The sequence below is a fragment of the Acipenser ruthenus genome, chromosome 6 (assembly GCF_902713425.1).
Source record: "Acipenser ruthenus chromosome 6, fAciRut3.2 maternal haplotype, whole genome shotgun sequence".
Taxonomy (NCBI): domain Eukaryota; kingdom Metazoa; phylum Chordata; class Actinopteri; order Acipenseriformes; family Acipenseridae; genus Acipenser; species Acipenser ruthenus.
This window is the reverse complement of record NC_081194.1, coordinates 16,779,217-16,799,207: the sequence shown is the minus strand read 5'-3', so window position 1 is coordinate 16,799,207 and position 19,991 is coordinate 16,779,217. Positions and strand designations below refer to the sequence as shown.

At 37.4% G+C, this 19,991-nt stretch overlaps 1 long non-coding RNA gene across 1 annotated transcript in view; it reads right to left on the bottom strand.

The window, feature by feature from the left end:
- LOC131737263 (uncharacterized) overlaps positions 1-19,991 on the bottom strand; it is a 119,749-nt gene that overhangs the window by 36,858 nt on the left and 62,900 nt on the right. The gene's annotated exons all lie outside the window — the stretch shown is intronic.

The window sequence follows — 19,991 nt, the reverse complement described above, 5'->3', positions numbered from 1 at the left end:
ATAATAGTTATAATAAATTAAGCTGGACAAACATTACAATTACAATTTGTAATTGCATTAACATTAATAAAGACTTGTCACTTATTAAAATGTTGCACCCTCGTTTTCTCGTTCTGCTGTTAGGATTTAAAAGCTCATTGAGTTGTTTCACAGCAAAACACAGTCAATTAAACTGATTTTATTACTATTATTATTGTAGTACTGTTAATGCAGTATACCTTATTTCACAAGCACAAACAAATTGAAATTTCAATGATCGTAGATTAAAAGCACGAAGAGCATTATTACTAGAAAACCAGACTGATCTAAACAAAAAGGTATACTGTAATAACAATACTGGGTAACACTTTATATTAAGGTGCTGCTTATTAATGTTTTATAAATGTTTGATAAATATATAATATATGATTAATATCTATGCTATAGAGTGTTAATAACACATTATAGATGGTTTATAACCATGCAATAGCCATAGGTGGAATTATGTTAGCCACCTATTCTACCTTGGGTTTGTCCTGCAGAGGCATTTGGGTCTCCGGCTGGATTCCCTTAAAATGTGAGCCTACCTGTCGGACAACAGGGTAGCTGCTATTCGAAACTGCCTGGCCCTGTTTCAACCAGGGTCCACAGTGCAATTAGTGTTGTGCCAGAAACTACTGGATCTGATGGCCGCTGCGTCCTGAGCTATTCAACTGGGGTTACTTCACATGAGCCCGCTTCAAGCATGGCTCAGTGCCTTTCGGCTACGGCTGACAGTGTCTCGTCTGTGCTGGAAAGTGCTATGCTGGTGGAGGCAAGCCCCTCACCTGAGCGAAGGCGTAAGGATGGGAGCTATTTACAACAATCAAGTGGTCACGATAGAAACATCCAACTCCGGTTGGGGGGCAGTCTGGGAAGGCAGAGGAGTCATCGGATCCTGGTCGGGCCGCTGGATGTCCCTGCATATAAATGCACTACAGCTGAGAGCAGTCCACCTCACGCTAGAACATTTTCTCCCTGTGCTCCGCAACAAACATGTCCTTGTCCGCACGGACAACGTGGCAGTAGTTGCGTACGTGAACCACCAGAGAGGCCTTCGGTCCCTGGGGTTACACCGCATAGCCTTTCGGCTACTGATCTGGGCACAGAGGCACCTACTGTCCCTCCAGGCTGTTCATCTCCCGGAAGTGGTGAACTGGGCGGCGGACCTCCTCTCCAGGGAGGGTCCTCACCCATCAGAATGGCGACTGCACCCTCAGGTGGTGCAGCGCATTTGGGAACGCTTCGGGGGGGCCCAGGTCGACCTCTTTGCCACGGCAGAGGTGACCCATTGCCCCTTGTGGTTCTCCTTCTGCAGGTCCACTAGGCGTCGACGCCCCAGTACATGAATGGCCCAAAGCGCCTTGATACGCTTTCCCGCCTATACCACTGCTCCCTGCCTTCCTCGAGAAGGTCAGGAGAGAGGAAGCGACAGTTCTCCTGGTGGCCCCAAGATGGCCCAGAAGAACTTGGTTTTTGAACCTCTGCCAGCTGCTGCAGGGCCAGCCCTGGGAGATCCTGCTGTGCATGGATCTCCTCAGCCAGACGAAAGGCACCCTCTGGCACCCAGAACCAGGCAGACTCCAGCTGTGGGCCTGGCCCCTGAACGGGACTGTCTGTCCGCCCTAGGGCTCTCAGACGCAGTAGTGAGTACACTACAGAAAGCTAGGGCTTCTTCCACAAGAGCTTTGTACACCTATAAGTGGAAATATTTTCAAAACTGGTCTACGAAGGTAAAGACAACATCGACACGGTGGGGATACGTAACCAAAGAAAGCACGGCAGGACTGAGTTTGCGAAGTAGGTTTATATAAGCTACCTTATAGGCTGAACGTACTAGGTACTTGTATTAGTGATACTGTAGATTTACTGGTTGAAAACCTTGCAAGCTTTATATTAGTTTCCTTGATAAGCAGCTGGTGTTCCTCCCTGGGTCGTGATTATTGTCAACTACCCAAAGGATTCACTACCAGTAGGACACTGGAGTTCTCCTCCTACATTATAAAACTCCACCCACACTGGATCTGACAGAACACATTCACAGACTCCATGGGAGAGAACCGTCCATCTGCCTTTTTTCTGCTGCAGTGCTCCCACTCAGCTATCCTGCCGCTTACAAGTTTATTGGGAATTAATGAGCTCCCCCACTTCCCTTTGCTCTGTCTTCAGCAGGAGCATGTCTGAGCTGTACAGGATTTCACATAGCGCTCTTGACATTCATTTTTCACAGGGAAACACAGTTATAACTCTTTGTAACAAATCTCTTCAAATATTTCAGTAGTAAATGTGGAATGCAAATTAAACTGAATTTGAAGTCACTTATATCATTCATGAGATTTGACTCCTTCAGTGCTGTTGTGTTAGAAAATGGGAAACTGCTTAAAGTTATTGTGCATATACTTCCAAATAATGCATTCAGTACATAATAAAAGTTAACTTTATTTAAATAATTCTGTATTACAAATCATCTTATTTCATGTCCCATAGTGGATCATTTTCCGAATGGGTCGTTTTTTTATCATGAAAGAAATATGTTTAATTTTAATTTTTTTTTTTACCTACTGTTTGTTTTTAATGTCATCCGTGTGAATTTCAAGCGCTGCATTATACACTGTATGCATCTGTAATGCATACATATCATAAAGGTCACTTGGGAGTTTTCTTTAAATAATAAAAAAAGTTTATTCCTTTATGCAAACTGCAATAAAGAATTCCCTGAAGGCCTTCCCAGATTCCAGTTAAAAATAACAAAAATAACAAAGAAAATCAAGCAGAAAGTAAGCCATGAAGGAATGATGATTTTTTTTTTTTAAAAAGTTACATTTGGACAAAATAAATGCAGTTTCAATCAATGACTGAAATATAGCTTTGTTATGTCACCAAGAATACTTAAATACAGTCAAACCCGCTTAGAGGAGAAACCTCAAAATGGAGTGAGGTAACCAGTGGTGTACCACAGGGATCAGTATTAGGTCCTCTGCTATTCCTAATCTACATTAATGATTTAGATTCTGGTATAGTAAGCAAACTTGTTAAATTTGCAGATGACACAAAAATAGGAGGAGTGGCAAACACTGTTGCTGCAGCAAAGGTCATTCAAAATGATCTAGACAGCATTCAGAACTGGGCAGACACATGGTAAATGACATTTAATAGAGAAAAGTGTAAGGTACTGCACGCAGGCAATAAAAATGTGCATTATAAATATCATATGGAGATACTGAAATTGAAGAAGGAATCTATGAAAAAGACCTAGGAGTTTATGTTGACTCGGAAATGTCTTCATCTAGACAATGTGGGGAAGCAATAAAAAAGGCCAACAAGATGCTCGGATATATTGTGAAAAGTGTTGAATTTAAATCAAGGGAAGTAATGTTAAAACTTTACAATGCATTAGTAAGACCTCACCTAGAATATTGTGTTCAGTTCTGGTCACCTCGTTACAAAAAGGATATTGCTGCTCTAGAAAGAGTGCAAAGAAGCGCGACCAGAATTATCCCGGGTTTGAAAGGCATGTCATATGCAGACAGGCTAAAATAATTGAATCTGTTCAGTCTTGAACAAAGAAGACAACGCGGTGATCTTATTCAAGCATTCAGAATTCTAAAAGGTATTGACAATGTCGACCCAGGGGACTTATTCAACCTGAAAAAAGAAACAAAGACCAAGGGTCACAAATGGAGATTAGATAAAGGGGCATTCAGAACAGAAAATAGGAGGCACTTTTTTACAGAGAATTGTGAGGGTCTGGAACCAACTCCCCAGTAATGTTGTTGAAGCTGACACCCTGGGATCCTTCAAGAAGCTACTTGATGAGATTCTGGGATCAATAAGCTACTAACAACCAAACGAGCAAGATGGGCCGAATGGCCTCCTCTCGTTTGTAAACGTTCTTATGTTCTTATGTTCTTATGATATCACTTCAAAGTGACTGAGCACAAATTGGGACAATATGCGGAGTTGGCATTATCAGAAGAACATCAATAACTAGGGTTACCAGATTCCCAGTGAGAAACTGGGACGTTTTTTTGGTTCTTCAATTCACTGATGCCGTAGCAACCCTGAAGCCATGAAAATAACAATATAATAATGCAATTATAATTTTAAAATTAAACATCAGGTGAAACAATTTCAGTAACAATTTTACTACTTCCGACCAGGACAAAAGAAATTAAGGCTGAAAACTGGGATAGGACAGTTTTCCTGGGAATAACCTAACAAACCAAACGGCCACCTACAAATTTAAGCCAATTTAAGCTATCGTCTAAAAGTTTGCGTTTCACTTTAGAGTTGTGATAGGCACTCAAAATTATATTCCTATTTAAGAATCTTTGAGTAGGGTGGTTGATCGAAATTTTAGATTTCAACAAACAAAATCCAAACTAGATTATTACATTTAACTAACTTAAACATATCTGAAATCAACATCCCTATATAATGTGTTTTAATCATGTAAAATCTTGGATTTTAGGTATGCCCCCTTACTGACTTTGAGCATTCATAGTGAAAAAAAAAAAAGTACATTTACTGTAGAATACCAACGTAAATTAAAATAACCATAGAAAACCATGACAAATAAAACCTGAGCAATCATTTATTGCAACAAATTGTATTTACTGTACAATACCGCAGTAACATGTAGTATTATTATAAAGATATAGTGGAGGTATATGTTGCAGTCTGTCACAATTTACACTGCAGGGAAAATTAGCTAATCTTTTTTGCTCCAGAGTAAATCAGAGGACATCTAAGCAGTCTAAATGGATGTACTCTATTCAAAAGAATCGTGCTTGTGCATAACATAACAAAAAGTGTTCCTAATGCCAAACAATCAATTTTAAGCTTTATGACAGTATACATATATATATATATATATATATATATATATATATATATATATATATATATATATATATATATATATACTCCAAAAAATGCTCATTCAAAAGTATTCATACCTTTGATGCTATGATAGTATTGTCTACAAGGTGCTAGAAATTTCAATATGATAATGCAGAACCTAATTCTAGAAAATGCTGGATTATAGGTGAACATTCTTAGAGAGTATAAAAGGGTTTGGCATAGGACGATTGCTGTCATTACCAATAAGTCAATATGGAAAAAGTAAAGAGCTATCTGAAGACACAAAGCTGGAGAAGGATACAAGAAGATTTCCAAGCTTTTGAGTATCCCAATTTCAACTATTGTTTCTATTATCAAGAAGTACAAGACTCATGATACTGTCACAATGCTCCCTTGGTCTGGAAGAAAGTACAAGAATTTTGAGGAAGGTTAATAACAATCCAAGATTGACTGCCAAAGATATTCAAAGTGAATTGGCTGCAAGTGGGACTGGGGTTTCCATTTCAACCATAGGCCGAGTATTGCATGGTGAATGTCTCGATGGTCCCAGGCGAAAAAGCCAATTAGGAAAATGTCACAAGGACAATGAGTTCTGGTCAAAAGTTTTGTGGAGTGATGAAACAAAAATCAAGCTATTTGGTCACGCTGATAGTCGGTACGTTTGGAGAAAGTCTGGTGAGGCATACAAAGAAAAGAACACCATACCACCTGTCAAGCATGGAGGTGGTAAATTACAAAATTTAGTTCCAATACATGATAAAATGGATTCCATAACATACCAAAAGATATTGGCCAATCATCTGAAACCCTCCGCTACAAAATGTGGTTTAAAGCACAACTGGACGTTCTAACATGACAACGATCTAAAGCACACATCAAAATCTACTTCAGATTGGTTAAAGAAGAATAAAATCAAGTTCTGGAATGGCCTAGTCAAAGTCCTGATCTAAATCCGATTGAGAATCTTTGGTATGAGTTGAAGAAGACTGTGCACAAGAGAAGTCCTCAGAATCTGAATGAACTGGAACAATTTTGCGTTGAAGAATGGTCAAAAATCACCAAAGAATCATGCCAAAAGCTCATTGGCAAATATCCTAATCGTTTAAAAGAGGATATCATTGCTAAAGGTGCCTCAACTTGCTATTAATTTAATATTCCTTGTCAGGGTATGAATACTTTTGAATTAGCATTTTTGGAGTTTTGTAAAAAAAATTGCTGAAATAAATAATTGTAGACATCTATTTCTTGTAACTTTTTTTCCTCATCCACAAAAGCAAAACTTTTGCTACAAACGATTTTTCCTAAAATTCTTTGTTTTTGAGAAATTTCTAGAAATTATAAATTTCCATTGGGGTATGATTTCCAATCAATTGCATTTATTTCCAGACATTTTGATATGCATTTGGCTGTTTTGCAGACAAATAAAGATAAGTGGTACCTTCGCTTTGGAGCAGCATTCACATTCTTGACTTTTAAGGAAGCACGTATCTATAAATTCACACTCTGACAATATAAAATCTTGATGCACATTCATCACAGTCATGGAGACTCGGAGGTGGCTTTTTATTATTAGATTTTAGGGATCAGTAAACTAAGAGACACGTTGACGAGTTTAATAATGAATGTAAAGTTTCATTTATAATATATTCTTGAAGAGCAATTCATTCATAACTGTTCAAAGTTCAAAAGACCAATTTCCCCTGTACTGGTATCAGTATACTGTTTTTTAAAAGCCTGTTTTATTTGCTATATCATTGCACATTTCAAGTCTGTAACACCATATTCTGTAGGTTGTTCTCAGCCTGATTAAACATACTGTATACAATAAATATCATCTGCATCACAGTCCATCTTAACATGTTGACTATAATCAGCCTTTGTTTTTAAGCTGATATGACAGCTGGTTATGTTCAGTTACCAATATAAGAAACCTGTATGTGCTCCAATTCTCTACTTCCCAATTCCCAAGTCTTGCTGGTTACCAGCTCAACAACAGTTCATATATATATATATATATATATATATATATATATATATATATATATATATATATATATATATATATATATATTTTTTTTTTTTTTTAATCATGGACAACAAATCCTAATATTGTTTTCACAGTGTCTATTATATAGTCATGTAGTAAACATGAATATAAAATTGAGGCTCACAAAGGCTTTTCTTACAGATTTGTAATAACTATTCATACACAAGACCACAGAAACTCATGTAAAACATACTTTATCCCAATGTTCAGTACTTACAGAAAACCAATAAAATGTTTTTCTGTTTTAGTTTTTAACAGAAAGGGATTGAGAAAGTGTATCCACCCCCGCATATTTCTATAAAATTGAGAAAAAACTAGCTCAGAACATGAATTATTAATTGCACATAGTCTTCATAGTTGTTTCAAGTGATTTTGTTTAAAATGACAAGTCTGTTTCTCACAGATAATTGATTAATATCTGATCCTTGATGCCTTATTATTACTCATTCCATAGTAGAAAAAAAAACAGCATGAAATGTCCTGGCCGCATGTCAAAACCCTGTAACAACATAACTGCATGCTTAACAATGACACAAATTAAAACAGAGCCTTTAGAGACTGGAGTGTATACTTGTGTCACTAACGATCCACATTTTGTAAATATTATTTATCTAAAAAGGCATTTGAAGTACCTTATTGAAAATGTAAATATTCAAAGTGAATACTGCATTTGAATAACTGGTACAAGCACTATTATTATGTAACAGTCATAGTAAATACGCACAACATAAACTCTATGCTCTTGAAAATAAATAAACTTTTATGTGGACAATACACTTTGGTTTTGTGTGGTGGTTCAATGTCATGTACTTTTCTTTATTGAGACTAACTTCAAGTCATAGCAGTACAGTAAAATCATTTATAAAAAGTATATTGCTAACAGATGTTTTAAATTGTTGTTTATTGACGTTTATAGATTTTATAGAAACATTTGTACCTGTATTACACACCATGTGATGACATAAACATTTAAGTTAATTAATAAAATATTTATAATTGCCCCATTTAAATGCACAATATAATCATTCAAGCTGTCTATGTGAAGAATATATTCCAAAATCTATTGGTTCTCTATCTTAAATAATTAATTAATGTTATTTAGGGTGTTATATAAACCCCTTGTGTTTATCTGTCTGTCATTTCAATTCTTGCCTGCCTCCTCTCCCCTTTGCAGCAGGCCATGCTTTGAAGGCTCGGTTGGCCTAAGGCAGCTCACACAATACTGAAATACATCCACATGAAGACAGGAGATTTGCACTCTTTCTTTAAATATTTATATGAGCCAACATTAATCTGGAAATAATAAAACCAGAACAGTTTTTAAATTATGCACGGAAATTCCTTAAAGGTTAGCATACATGATTTCTTAATTATGAACAATTTTACTTTACCTGAAAAAGTCTTTCATACTGTTTTGTATTTTCTTGTTATCCTGAAATTTAAGGCGCCGCAAAATGGGAGGAGAGATATAACACAGGTTTCTGTTGCTGACCCTGGAATACATGAAGGTATTAAATGTCAAGGGTTTTCAGTGAAGTATGAGGGAAGAGGAGCACTGACCAGCCACGCAGAGCACAAAACACAAGGAATCAGAGAAACAGAAAAGAACTCCACAAATCACATAGTTTTTTTACCAAAAGAGACTCATCCCAAGAAAATCTGATGACCACAAAAAATGTCTTCTGGACGGACAAAAGCAACCAGCATAACAGAGAGTGTTTTGGCACCAAAATCCCAAGAATTTTTGCTTAAGGACTGGGATGGTGCACAGCTTTTTTCAGTTGGATCTGACGGCTCCAACAAGGGAAATAAGAAATTCTTCCTGTTAACCATGCATTACTTTTCTGCAACAGAGGGAATTAAGCATGGCTTGCATGATTTTTACAACGACAATGACGAGACAATTGAGGCAATTGCGACACGGATCTCCAATATTCTACAAGAGAATGGTCTCAGCATTAACAATGTGTCTTCTTACGTGGCTGACAATGCCTCTGTGAACTTTGGGAAACACAGGTCAGTGTATCAGAAACTCAAACAGCTTAATAACTGACTGATAGAAGTGGGATGCAAATGTCATGTAATCCACAATTGCCTCAAAAATGGGATTGAGAGCATCTTGTTTTGACATAGAAACACTCGTCCTCAAAGTATACAGCGAGTTTTCCTCCTCGGCCAAGAAGACAGAGTCTCTTATGTCCTTTTTTGAGTTTGTTGAAATGGAATACAAAGATGGCTATCACTTCTGCCCGCTATTGAACGAGTACTACACAGCTGGACAGCATTGAGGGCATACTACTTGTCAGAGGGGGAAGAAGAATGTGGCAAGATTGTGTGGGAAGCATTCAGTGAGGAAGAACTTGAGTCTTTCCCTCTTTGGTATGTTTACTTTCTGCACAACCTGATGGGAATGTTTCACGATGCTGTGAAAAAACTGGAATGTACCAATGTCAGTTGCACAGAACTGCAAGGTGTCATGGAAGGCCACAGTTCAAAACTAAAGAGAAGAAGAGAGGACAAATTCTATGGAAGATCAGCCCAAGTCATTTTGGGCAATGCCTCTCCGTCTGACAACAGAAAATTCAGAGAGGAAACGGTTAAGACATTGACGTGGTGCATTGAATACCTGGACAAATGGTATGATTTAGAAACATAGTTTTTCAAACAAATGGCAGTGCTCTCACTCGACAATTATGTGAAATGGTCCGATTTTGAGACTCTTGTTACAGCACTCTGCATCGAGATTGACATTGACAAGCTGTATGATGACTACTGTGTTTTACAACAATCAAGAGAAGAAATTGTCTCAAAAGAGCAGAAAATAGATCAGAGAAGGGTGGAGGTTTTCAGACAAATACCAGAGAGTGGTGACAGCCAAATGTTGAAATTGGTCTCTTTCGCACTTTCCATTCCTGTATCCAATGCCTACTGCGAGAGAGTTTTCAGTTTAATGGCACAACTGTGGAGCAAGGACAGAAAAAGACTGAGTGATAGTGCTGTGAAAGCAGAGCTGCAGGTGCAACTGAACTTCAATAGGTACTGTGAAGACTTTCAAGAGTTCTTAAAAAAGAACCCAGAGTTGCTTAGGGCAGCAAGAGGCCAGCTGAAATACAGATTAAAAGGAAGGAAGCCGAGGGCAACGACATTCCACAGGTGACCCAGAGGGAACAGCAGCAGGGAGAACACTCTTGGGAGCAGTCTAAGGTTGACTGCAGGAACCTTGGTTAGGATTTTTGTTTTTTGGATCTTGTGTTTTTTTGGGGACTTTTGTTTTATTATCACCTGCCACTGTTGGACTGTGTTTGAGCTACTTTTTTGTGTGTTAAAGGGTTGGTGTAGAGAATTATTTACACTGAAGACATTTTTCTGGTTTACAATCAATAGATTTTTTGGGGGGTAACTGCCTTGCTGTGTCTGTTTGGCATTCCTTGGACAATCCATTCCCCAGTAAAGTCAAGGTCGTGGTCCCGGGAGACGGCAAAGGGTCTGAGGGCGAGAAGAGATAACATTATTTTATTTGCACTTTAATCATTTCCAGAACTGCTCTAACTTAATATTTTTGTTTTTGCATTTACCTACGCTGAGCGATCTCTTTGTAGTCCTGTCAGGACACGCTCAAGGTCCGCCAGCGTTCTACTTACCGTTGTCCCAAGGTTCGAGGTCATTATAATATTTAAACTTAACTGCCGGCTCAGTCTACTAGTTTTTCTTGATACCATGACGGGGAGCTGTTCTTTAAGCACCACGAATAGGAGTATATAATTAGGTCTTGGCCCAGAAGCATTTATTTTAAAAGGTCAGAGCTGGCAGTTTTGTCGTAGTCCAGCAGCCTGTTTTGCTAATATGTAAGCTAGGCGGGGTAATCATTTGATGTAAGATTTAAGAATATCGGACCTCTTAAGTCCCCATCTGTCCAGTTTTCTGGCTTTACACACCACATAAGCTGAATATTTTAATTAGCAAAATGTATATATTTTAAACTCAAATCTCCTTCCTGTTTCAAATTAGTTAATGTCGTGAAAGTACATAAAATACTTTAAATGTAGGCTACTATAAATCTCCTTTTCACTCACATTAATAAAATCAGTGTTAAGCTCTTTCTTGGCTATCATTCAGGGACCTGAACCATTAACAGCAGCACATTCATTCATAAACACCCTCACTATTTCACAACTATAAAGAACAATATAATGAATACATATTATAATTATTCTGTACTGTAACTTGTAACCTTGCGTACTCCTTTTCCTCTTGGTTTTGGCTTGCCATGGTGAACGCAGACAAACTTGATGTATGCAAAGGGAAATTTTTCAACATCAATTTGTTTTTACTTGAGTTTTTTATTTTGTGCTTCTGATTTATCAACCCTCCAGACTGACTGTGATTCAGTTTTATATGTATCAAAACTGGTACTAAATTCACGAAAACTAAAGAAGCGTCGTCCCTTCATATTTCATCATCTGAAAGTTAGAAAAACTGCATTTGGAAGAACCACCAACACTAAGCGTCAAACAATGAAGGTCTGTGATTGGACGAAAATCTGGTCTATGATTAGATACTAAATCTGCCGGGACAGTAGTGCCAGAGACTCTGTTTCGTTCCCCGCATCTGCGGGGACAGTAGACACTCCCATCCGGGCCTGTGTTCAATATATAGTACATACATGCCAACAGTCCCTATATGGTTGGGACAGTCCAGATTTCCTAGCAAACGTCCCACGTCCCGATGCATAGGAAGAAAGTCCCAATATTTACACATAGAAAAAAAAAAATTTATTATGCACAGTAGAGTTAGTGAAAACCACACGCTGTGCTCTTCGTGGGGCTGACACATCTGCTGATAACTAACTTACCCATATACATAAGAAGAACATAAGAACATAAGAAAGTTTACAAACGAGAGGAGGCCATTCGGCCCATCTTACTCGTTTGGTTGTTGGTAGCTTATTGATCCCAGAATCTCATCAAACAGCTTCTTGAAGGATCCCAGAGTGTCGGCTTCAACAACATTACGCTTCATTGTGTCTATGTTTTGCTGTCATGCTGGTCGTGCGGTGTTGAGTTGATGGGATACGTCTATTATTGTATGATATAGAGTGTTTTTTGCGTTTTATACGTGTATGTGTATGATGCGTATAACCATTTTACAACTGTGCTTTTCATAAGGCTATTTGAATACACTTTACAGAAAGATCCCAAATTAGCAGAGATAGTAAAAACTATACCACAAAATGCAAAGTATACATCAAAAGATATACAAAATGAAGTGATAGACATTCAGTAAAATGGTTCTTAATCAAATTAAAGAGAAATATATGCATTCTGATTCTAGTGTTTTATTAACACACAGAAAATAAAAGGTTGAACAAAACAGAACACGGCACTTTGTGCCAAAATAAATAGACAAACAAAACGAACAGACACTAACAAACAGTACGAACACTAAACACACAACTATCGTGCTGTCCCTCCAGCACCATAGCAATTGGTTTCATTTTAATTCTTTAACTCCTCTCTCCCGTTCTTTCTCCCTGAACACACAACCCGAGTTGTGTGTTCAGAGTGAGTGAATTGTGCAACTATTTATACAGCTGTGCTGGGATTCAGTTACTAATTAATTATTCACTTGAACCCCAGCACATGAACTAATTTGCACATTCCCCGTGCTCACATATTAATACACATTTTATCTGCACGTGAAGTGATTGTGCAATCCCTGTGCCTAAATACAACTATATATTTTAACACTTGTGCTAAATATCCCATATTATATCCTGTGCACCAATATATTGTAGCAAAATAGGTTAACGCAGGAAGGCGCATCACACAGGGCGAGGCAATCCACACACAGGCGCGAACCCGGGACCTCTCGCACTAAAGCATAGCGCCGATACCGCTGTACAAAAGAGATGGCTCCTTTGCAAGAAGCATATATTGGGCTTATATTTTTGTGTGTAATTATGTCACCTAACAGCCCTGCTGCTGCCTTTTCCCGTGCACACTACTATATATATATATATATATATATATATATATATATATATATACAGTGCCTTGCGAAAGTATTCGGCCCCCTTGAACTTTGCGACCTTTTGCCACATTTCAGGCTTCAAACATAAAGATATGAAACTGTAATTTTTTGTGAAGAATCAACAACAAGTGGGACACAATCATGAAGTGGAACGAAATTTATTGGATATTTCAAACTTTTTTAACAAATAAAAAACTGAAAAATTGGGCGTGCAAAATTATTCAGCCCCTTTACTTTCAGTGCAGCAAACTCTCTCCAGAAGTTCAGTGAGGATCTCTGAATGATCCAATGTTGACCTAAATGACTAATGATGATAAATAGAATCCACCTGTGTGTAATCAAGTCTCCGTATAAATGCACCTGCACTGTGATAGTCTCAGAGGTCCGTTTAAAGCGCAGAGAGCATCATGAAGAACAAAGAACACACCAGGCAGGTCCGAGATACTGTTGTGGAGAAGTTTAAAGCCGGATTTGGATACAAAAAGCTTTAAACATCCCAAGGAGCACTGTGCAAGCGATAATATTGAAATGGAAGGAGTATCAGACCACTGCAAATCTACCAAGACCTGGCCGTCCCTCTAAACTTTCAGCTCATACAAGGAGAAGACTGATCAGAGATGCAGCCAAGAGGCCCATGATCACTCTGGATGAACTGCAGAGATCTACAGCTGAGGTGGGAGACTCTGTCCATAGGACAACAATCAGTCGTATACTGCACAAATCTGGCCTTTATGGAAGAGTGGCAAGAAGAAAGCCATTTCTTAAAGATATCCATAAAAAGTGTCGTTTACAGTTTGCCACAAGCCACCTGGGAGACACACCAAACATGTGGAAGAAGGTGCTCTGGTCAGATGAAACCAAAATCGAACTTTTTGGCAACAATGCAAAACGTTATGTTTGGCGTAAAAGCAACACAGCTCATCACCCTGAACACACCATCCCCACTGTCAAACATGGTGGTGGCAGCATCATGGTTTGGGCCTGCTTTTCTTCAGCAGGGACAGGGAAGATGGTTAAAATTGATGGGAAGATGGATGGAGCCAAATACAGGACCATTCTGGAAGAAAACCTGATGGAGTCTGCAAAAGACCTGAGACTGGGACGGAGATTTGTCTTCCAACAAGACAATGATCCAAAACATAAAGCAAAATCTACAATGGAATGGTTCACAAATAAACATATCCAGGTGTTAGAATGGCCAAGTCAAAGTCCAGACCTGAATCCAATCGAGAATCTGTGGAAAGAACTGAAAACTGCTGTTCACAAATGCTCTCCATCCAACCTCACTGAGCTCGAGCTGTTTTGCAAGGAGGAATGGGCAAAAATTTCAGTCTCTCGATGTGCAAAACTGATAGAGACATACCCCAAGCGACTTACAGCTGTAATCGCAGCAAAAGGTGGCGCTACAAAGTATTAACTTAAGGGGGCTGAATAATTTTGCACGCCCAATTTTTCAGTTTTTTATTTGTTAAAAAAGTTTGAAATATCCAATAAATTTCGTTCCACTTCATGATTGTGTCCCACTTGTTGTTGATTCTTCACAAAAAATTACAGTTTCATATCTTTATGTTTGAAGCCTGAAATGTGGCAAAAGGTCGCAAAGTTCAAGGGGGCCGAATACTTTCGCAAGGCACTGTATATATACACACACACACACACACACCAATATTAACATCACATGCAACAGATAACACATAATACACACATGGGCGGGGCACACTGCTACAGTACTGACATTCGTTGCTTTAGCCATTCAATACACAGCAAGTTTGTATTGAAATTTGTGTCATCAGTAAAACAAACTTTGAATAAAGCAACAGCTCTTGCAGCTGGTTTAGGATAGCTAGAAAACCTGATGGATGTGTCACGCAAGTCTGAATAAACAGGTGCTTCCACTGATTTTTATTAGGTGACCTTGCTGCTACCTGACTGGAAAGCATCATGATGCTAAATCTGGGATGGCATCCAAGACTGTAAACACAGCTAATCAACTTCAGGGGAGATCAAAGTTACCCAAAGTTATTTATATTTAGTACTGAAAAAAGTTAGACCTCTTAATAAAAATTCTTAAGAAATACATTAATGTTTTGAAATGAATAAAAAACACATTTTCACTCATATGACAATCCAGGTTTTGGGATTGGGCACTTCGGTGTGTTTTATAATGTTTTATCATGGTGGACAGGTTGCACTTTGAAATTGCATTTCCACATTTTGTTTGTAATTTGGGTTGTGAAAAAGATCTGGCAGGACAATAATTTAACCTTTAAAAGTGAGGAACAAATAAACTAAAAAAAAAAAACTAATGTTTTGAACCTTGCCATTTCATGGTATTATGTTTTGCACTGAAGTGATGTATTACTGTATGCAAAAGTTGTTTACTTATTAATTTTGTTATTTGTTTTCTTATACGTTTTCAGTTATAGTTATACACCACTAATGATATTTATAGTAACATCACACATCTTTTACAAACAACATACGTTTATTTTACTCTAATACAGTCAGCACTCATATATACGTTACCCAGACACACGTGAGTCACGTTTTACTGTCCTTGTATTAAGAATAAAATAAGTCCACATTTTATGAAACAAATTAATGCACTTACCCATCCCGCTCGATTTCCTTCATCAGTTTTCTGATACAAAGCCCACCTCTTCGATGTTACAATGTACTTGTTTATCCGTCACAGCCTGCATTTTTTTTTGTTGTTGTTTAGTTTTTTTCTCCTAGGCCAAATCAGTCTGTCTTTATCGTGCAGTTACACAGCGCTTCTTCCAATTTCACATGACGAAAATACAGCAAAAACAAAGTGAACAAGACAAAAGACAAAGCTACGGTAATGTAAAAGTTAATCATTAAACATTTTATGATACTGTGATGCATTTTCTTTAAATCTGTAACCTTTAGTTGCTTTTGTGCATTTTCATTTGCAAGTGAACTGTGACATTAGGGCTTTATTGAGCACTATATTGTGCAATTTTGAATAATGACTTTAGATACTGTTTTAATTCTGGAAACTTGTTGTTTTTTTTTTTTATCTTTTGCTGAATTGCATTGCTTTTACGTTTTACGCAGTTCTGTGCATGGGTAACATTTTTATTTCATTTTGCTGTTGGGTCGTTAATGGGGAATTTTACATACTGTTGCAATACGTACCGGATTTAAAAGTATGTACTGTATTACAGTCCATGTGTCCACAGTCGTCGTCTCTTTTGGCAAGTGATATTTTCAGAATCATATTGTTCTGAATTAAAATACTACTTCTGTTGAAAATATAGTACTTACTGTACCAACAAAACCAACTACATCTAAATGGAAGCTGACTTATTTTAAAACACAGTCCTTTCAGCTATGTATTTTTGACATTGTATTTTTTTTTGTGTTCCCTGAAAAAAAACAGACAAGGGTTGGAACGGGTCAAAATGAAATAATCAGATATGCGTCACACTTGTTTAACCTTCACTTAAGTCAAAATTTGGTCGGTTATGTGAATGCTGACTGTTTTAGTTTTATTTCTGCATAAATGTAATATGAATTAATTATCTGTGTACCAGTTAGAATTCCATGGTGTAGTAGATGCCAATTATTAGCAACTCTGATAAAGACAGCTTTCGGTTATTAACAACATTTTCACGGGAACCAACCCCGTCGAACCGTGTATTTCTGCAGCCTGGATCCTCCAGTCGTGCAGCTCCAGCTGGGCAGTCATGCGAGCGCAACTTTCAAAAGACGTCATCATTATACTGCCGAAGGCAAGCTCATTCATCTGAACACCCCAATCACATGATCACATCGTATTTTATCGTAATACAGCCGATGGAAACTTCATAATAACCCCATCAAACGATTACTATTAACAATAACAATAAACGTAACAAAGCGAAAACGTAAATTTTACATAACATGTATTTTTCTTATAAATTCAAACTTCAAAGAAAAGCGAAAAAATAATTCTCCAGATATCAACACACTCTTTGTAGGCTGTAAAATATTTAGTTGCCATTTAGTTTAAATCATAGCAATATCATTTTAAATAATGACCTTTATTTTCTAAAAAATGGTTTTACGGTCTTTGACGTGAAATACGTGTGCATGCTACCCATTGATGCATGTCATTGACTGCATTGATTTATTCATTATTATGGGAGACCCTGTCGTGTTCCTACGAGGGATATTTTGAAACAGTGTTGATGAAGATTATTATTTAAATACAGATGACTGTAGTACAGGATTGCAATGGGAATGTCAGATTATGGTAATATGCATATCACTGTGTCCATTATTACATATAGTTATCCATATCACACTGTATGACATTTCCCCAATAATAATGAATCTCAGTAGCTGAAAAAGAAGCATATGAGGAACATTTCTATGTGACTGGGTTCAGAAATAATGATGAGGATTATTTAAATAGGAACTGGAGCAGATCTTGAAATGTATTTATTGGAAGAAAAACTAACAAATAAAAAACACTAACATTATGCCTTGGTTTGATTAAACCATAATTATTTAATAGTTCGTTTAAAAACATTATTATTACAGACATTTAGCAGACGAATAATGACGTCTATTACAACCTGCGCACATGACTACACGGATGGAGCTGCACGAGGAGAGCTGCACGGCTGGAAGATCCTGGCTGCAGAGATACCCCTCTCATCCCGTCCCATAGACTTTAATGTTAATGTATTTCGGATATTAGCAACTGTCTGCCACTTAATGACAACTTTTTTTTTTTTTTTTTTTTTACAATCTCTACGGCTACGGCATGCACACACATCGCGCGCATGCATTGCATTTGCAGCGTCTATATCAGTTTTCATAACGCAGCTGTACATTTATTGAGTCTGACTGTCGTCTGTCATCATGGCGTCAAAACGTGCAGACCTTTCTATAGCTGATAAAGTTCGGATTCTGGAGGCACTACGTGAACCTAGTGCTAAAGAAGTATGGGTAGCAGAAAAGTTTGGCATCTCATAATCTGTTGCATCCCGCATTTTGAAATTGGCTACGAAGTTGCACACAAAATTGAGAGTGATTTACAGCTGGAGTTGACGATTGCGAATCACTTAAAAACAAACAACATTGTGCATCTACTTCTTTTAAATGTACGTACTGTATAACAAGTTTGTTTACTGTTTTTAAGGATATTGATAGTACGTTGTTGTAGTACTATGTTATTATTATTTGTTTATTTAACAGACGCCTTTATCCAAGGCGACTTACAGAGACTAGGGTGTGTGAGAGGTTGCTAATAAGAGGCATACTGTACTTCAAACAAGACCAATACACACCATCTACAATTTGGAAATAAAGCATTACGTTTATTTTTAAGTTCCTGAAATGCATTTCTGAATGTTCTTAATAAACAGCATTAGTATTTGGATGTTCTCAAAGTGGCTGCATGAGATGAATATTACTCACAAGGACAAAATAAGACTTCCTGTGGGTGGCCATGTGGGAGCTCATCAACAGTCCTTTTAACCACCATCTCTCTAATTAATGTTTCAAGCACCCTGTGAAGTTCAGGAAACCTGTGCACTTCCATCACACCCCAGCTGGAGTAGCTTTAGATATATTACTTCTGGGGAACAGCTGCCTGAGCTGGCTGTGGGGGGAAGTGTGCCAATATTTAATTTGAGATAACCATCCTTCTGGAAAACCTGCCATGAAATAGGACCAGGTGTGTGAATGAATGTACAGTATAGGAAATAATAACTTTATTCTCTTGCAGACATGCATTATAACATACATTGTTTTCCATTGATTTAAAAAATGACTTATTTGGGTCTTTATTATTATCAGTTCAAAGGGGAATGAAATCCAATGAACAGAAATCTTTCAGGTAGCAGGAGGATGTGCTGTAATGACTCAACAGCACTTAAAATGTCCAAAATGTCTGTTTAATGCCATCATTTTATCAAACATGATACAGTGACAAATTTGCTTCCCTATGACTCATTCCACACACAAAGAGATGTCATCAACAGAATGACAGCTTTGGTGGGAAACCTTTATTATTTTAATATTACAAGAAGTTTTTTTCTTTTTTTACTGAGAGATACAGTACTATACAGTAATAAATAACAATCCCAGATTCACTGTTTAAATAAATGTGCAGTACAACACTGAAAGTACAGAGTTATTTGAGGATATTATGCGGGTTGGGATATAAACAGGGTCTCGTTATCCTATGGCGCCACCACATCGTCGAAAGTAAGGGACATTTAAGCACTCCATATTCAACCGTTTTACATATAAACAAAGAAAACTGAATATAATCCATATCTATACGTCTTTTATTGCAATATTGTACTAATATTACAGTACTGTAACATCAAATAGTTTTTTCTAAAGAATGTTTACTTTAATTAAACAATAGCAGAAATTAATTATTTGTCTAGATAGCTCAAACAAACGAAAACTATTGCTGCATACTTTAATTAGCTAGCTGACATTATGTCAGTGCAGGGGGAAACCAGTCCACTAAAACACTTACCGCACCATAAGCTTATGTTTATTGCTGTAACATAACATAATTACTGTAGCTAACAATTCAAACAACGCTATGTGTACAATCTAATAAAATCAGGAACAAAGCCAGCTACAGTTACTATATTTAACGTTAACGTTAGTTACTGTTTCTTTCAATTTCTTAGCTAGCTGTTGCTAGTGAAAATGATTAGCCTATACTGACGTTAAACAAATTTAAAACCAATGCGTGTGGTTGGCTTGGTAACGCTGCAACATAGTGTACTTTACCATATAAAACAGTACAACAGATTCTACCTTAAATTTTTTGATTGTGAAAAGAGAACATAGGTTGAAAAACGTATTGTCCTTATTTTAAAAAGTCATGCAGTGTTGCCTGGTGGGTGTTGAGGGGATAATAAGTGGGGTTCCTACTGATATTAAAATAGTTCATTTAACATAGAAACCTATGGTGAGTGGCAAGTGGTTTTAAAAAAAACGTGATAATAAGGGGGTTGGGATATTAACCAAGGGGACATTAAACTGGTTACAC